Here is a 4,521-nt window from a genome sequence, read left to right as displayed (position 1 = left end):
TTTTATGAATAAACAAAAAATAAATACATTTAATAAACTAAAATACATACATTAATTGATCTCGATTTTAGAAATTATGGTTGTCAATAATTTAGTTTTTTTTGTTTTGTTTTTGTTTTAGTTGTATTTTTCTCTTTTCTGCTGCAGCTGTCTTCTATTATTACTATGAAAAGATTTCACGTTTCTCAAAAAGATCTGGCCCTGTATGAGAACTCCTTACATGTAATGATCGAAGGATCCACAAGGTGGCGGTAAAGTGATAAACGTGATAACCGACAAATAAAACCCCGAAGAAGAAGACATAGCGAACTGCACGTGGTCTGTTGTGTTAAATGTTTGAGTGTTTCTCTGAAAAACTATTTTCTGTCCAGTTTTAACGAGTTTATCAAAAAGCTCCTGTTAACTGCTGCTGAAGAAACTTTCAGAGTTTAAAGAAATAATCGTCAAGTCGGAGGACGAGATGGATGATCAGCGCAGACTGCTGGATTTCTCCCGGACCCCCCGGATAATCTTACACCGATTAGGTAGGAAACACCAGCGTTTGGACGAAGGTTAATGTCTGCAGCTTTCTGTATGAGGATCATTTTAGTAAATGTTCTTTTCCCGTATAAATATTTTGTTAACACGTAAATGAACGCAGACATCACAATTACGCTGTGATGTCTGTGAAGTGCCGAGGTGCCGAAGTTTTTATTTTTTGTCATAAATTGTTGTCTCTGGTGACATTGCGAATAACAAGCCAATACACCCTCTCTCCTGTTTTTCCCGTTTTCTTTTTGATCCAGCCATTGTTTCATACAACCAGGGTAATCAGAATTTATGTATCAGAATCACAAACATTTTTTATTTGTTTATTTATTTTAAGGCTTCATGTTGTTTTGCCTATTTTACATATATTGTTCACTTGATGTCACAGTGGAGCAGATGAAGCACCGCGGTGCATCGGCTCATGAGTCCAGTGATTGGATGGAGTTCCTCAGGGCTTCATGAAGCTTCATCTCATCATCACTACTTTTCATTGTTTCCTCTGCTGCTCTGGTCAAAACCTACAGGCCCAACCCAGTGCATGCTGGTCCGATACCAGTCCCTATACTGACGGAAAATGGACCCACAGTTCTTCCTGTTTAACTTAGAAAAGTAAATAAGAAAGGAACAAAAACTGAACAACTATTAACGTACAAATAAACTCATGTTTGTAAATAAACCCCAAAGATATAAAGTGGACTAAAATAACATTTTTATATAATACAGACTAATACAAATAAATAACATCTTGACATAATGCAATTTACTGTTAAATATCAACAATAATCCCTACCTCAATTAATTTTGCGATAAAATATATATTTTAAATCCATTCATTTGAGAATTCTCCAAATGTCAGCTGGATGTGACGACTGATCTGTCTCTCTGTCTACGCTTTTGAATTTTCAAGTATTTTATGTTGATTTCTGTTTTAAACGATGAAAGATTTCTCCTACTTACTTCAATAAAGTTAACAATAACTCTTTTTCTCTGTTTTCTTCTCCAGGTTCCCTGCAGTTTAACCAAGAGAGAAGATCCACTCTGGACCAGGAGGAGTTAGAACCTCTGCAGGGAAAACAAGACCAGGAAGAGACAGAAGTTTCCTGCAGTCAGTGTGAAGAACAGATTGAATTAAAACAGGAGACTGATACCTGCATGTTGGTTCCTGTTGGTGAGCAAACACATCAAACTGAATCAGAACCAAACAGGAACCAAGTCATCTTAAAGGAAGCTGCTGAAGCTGAGAAGCAAACTCAGGAAAGAAGAAAACCTTTCTCATGTGTCATCTGTAAAAAGCGTTTCGCTTTAAAATCTGTTTTTGATGCTCACATGAGAACTCATACGGTTCAAAACCTGTTTTCATGTGTGAAGTGTGGAAAAAGTTTTAGTCGAAAACAGAAGTTAACTCGGCACATGATGATTCACACTGGTGAAAAGCTGTTTTCATGTGGGAGCTGTGGAAAAAGTTTTACTCAAAAACAGGAGTTAACTCGGCACATGATGATTCACACTGGTGAAAAGCCGTTTTCATGTGGGAGCTGTGGAAAAAGTTTTAGTCGAAAACAGGAGTTAACTTGGCACATAAGGATTCACACTGGAGAAAATCCGTTTTCATGTGGGAGCTGTGGAAAAAGTTTTAGTCGAAAACAGAGTTTAACTCGGCACATGATGATTCACACTGGTAAAAAGCCGTTTTCATGTGGGAGCTGTGGAAAAAGTGTTAGTCGAAAACAGCATTTAACTCGGCACATGATGATTCACACTGGTGAGAAGACGTTTTCATGTGGGAGCTGTGGAAAAAGTTTTCGTCACAAAGTCAGTTTAACTCGCCACTTGAGGCGTCACACAGGTTAAAAGCCATAGAAGTATTTTCCATACATGTCCTGTTCACTATTCAATTGATTTGGTTTAACACTAGAATGAAAGACTGGAGGGGTTTCATGTCTATAAAGCTGAAAGTTGTATTTGTTAAATGTGATAATTTGGATCTTCAAATTTGGATTCTTGGAGATGTGCAACCATGACGCATTTTCTTTCAGAGATGCTTTGTTTTTTTTTCTGACATATTCTGTATCAAAAATCAATACTGATAAACTGTATGTTATTGTATTAACATCCTGTTTATGTACAACGTGAAGAGCAGAGGGCTCAGCACACAGCCCTGAGGAGAGCCAGGACTGATGCTGAGAGCTGAAGTGGCTTTGGAGCCCACTGACTATTTCATACACTAACAGAGTTTGACCGGACATGGACTCCCTTCCAGAACATTCTCACAAGATTGGACTTGAGGGATTGAGGGGAGATCAAGCGCTGATTGTAAATATTGTTTTTATACATTTTAACCATAAGAATTTGGATCTACGTCTTTCTTATAATTGTAATTATGTTCTTTGCTTTCATATTAGTCTTTAAAATGTCAGAATTTGCTCATAGGTTTATAGTTTTGTTTGTCTGATGACATAATTTTTAAGTGTGAAATAAATCATAACGATTTGTTACTCAAAAGCCAAGCAGATTTTCTCTTTATATAGTGTTTTACTCTTACTTTAATAATTTCTTGGACAACCTGTGTTTACAATTTCATGCATAACCAAAGTCACTCCCTGAAAAAGTCCCCCAGAAGACAATTTAATATAAAAATGACCAAAATTACAGGAAAATAAATATAAGATTGCACCAACATCAGATCTCTGACGTAGCACTGAATTATTAGCTGCTGTTTAGAAAAACATCTGCATCATCAGCCGTCTGTGATGTACAGCAATATTTCCTTTCAGTGCTTACACTCTTTGCACAACGGTTTCAGACGGAGATAAATCTAAATATAGAGTGTTTTGGAAATGTAGATAAATGCTTCTTTAAATTAAAAAAGCAATGCAATGTGTACAAATATGAGCTAATGTTCTTTGCCGTTCTATGACAGCTGCTTTGGAAAACTCACTATGTCTCAGGGTCAGAAATATTCATATTTACTCTGCATAATCAGTACAAGCAAAATATAAACATTTTGGCAGAAGCCCAGTCAGAGAAGGTCTAATTACAGCTCTACAAACATGCAAAGCAATTTGTCCCTCAAATTTAAATTTTATACAATTTAAAATATTACCACCACTCTATTAAAGACCTGTTTTGACCAAAACACTTTAGAAAAAAAACGGATCTTAAGCATGTAAAACAAGAGGGAGTTGATGGAAAAAAAATGCAAACAAACTCAGTTTTACCTTTCCTCCTCCTGCCTTTGCCTCTCTTCCTGGTGAAAAGTGCTTGACAAGAATCATATATCAGCAGAATTTAAGTGATTCAATCTGGTAAAGTATAAACATACTGAGAGTTTTATTTATTTATTTATTTGTGCGTCTGATCATTTAAAAAGACATTATTCCTTGAAACCCAGTGTAACTATAAATCCTGACAATGACAAATGAGAAAAATAGGTGATGTAAAAGTTCACCACCACCTGCAGCTGCGTTCACAGTTGAGTTATTACATCACTGGAGCTTATCGGCCATCGGTATTAACCTCCATGTGACACAACATACAGATCTTAGGGATCATTTGAATCAGAAAGCTTCATGATGCACCACCATCTGCTGCCCCCATCCCAGTGCTAGGCAAACAGAAATCCAGTCCATGAGGTCCAGTGGATTTTTTTTATGTGTTTCTGCTTGAACACCTGATTTATATGGCTTACAGTCTATAACTTGTTTAAAAAAAACATGTGGATCTATAATTCTGTTATACAGAAGAAAAAATTGGAAAAAGCACTGACAAAGGTTTATTCAGTTTGTGAACATCAATAAAATCCACGTAAACATGTTGAGTTTTAATATTCAAGTGACAATTTCTAATTAATGAATGTGCAATAGTTTCAATCAAGTGATGCAGCATTCAGCAACATCTGTATTTTTTTATTTTCTTTAGATCTGTTAAAAAGTGCTTTGTGTGTCTGGCTGGATTCTCTTTGTTGAAGTCCATAATTGCTTAATGTTGACTTAA

At 36.1% G+C, this 4,521-nt stretch overlaps 1 protein-coding gene across 1 annotated transcript in view; it reads left to right on the top strand.

The window, feature by feature from the left end:
- Positions 1-3,033, top strand: part of LOC106959165 (gastrula zinc finger protein XlCGF57.1-like) — a gene marked incomplete at its 5' end in the record, with an annotated part of 15,852 nt that extends 12,819 nt beyond the window's left edge. Inside the window, one exon of the mRNA XM_015051541.1 lies at positions 2,395-3,033. The remainder of the gene's footprint in view (positions 1-2,394) is intronic.
- Between the last annotated feature and the right edge of the window lie 1,488 nt (positions 3,034-4,521).

This window comes from Poecilia latipinna, unplaced genomic scaffold (genome assembly GCF_001443285.1).
Source record: "Poecilia latipinna isolate Pla-1442-1.1 unplaced genomic scaffold, P_latipinna-1.0 Scaffold1050, whole genome shotgun sequence".
Taxonomy (NCBI): Eukaryota; Metazoa; Chordata; class Actinopteri; order Cyprinodontiformes; family Poeciliidae; genus Poecilia; species Poecilia latipinna.
Note: the sequence above shows the minus strand (reverse complement) of the source record. Positions and strands in the feature narration are given on the sequence as shown.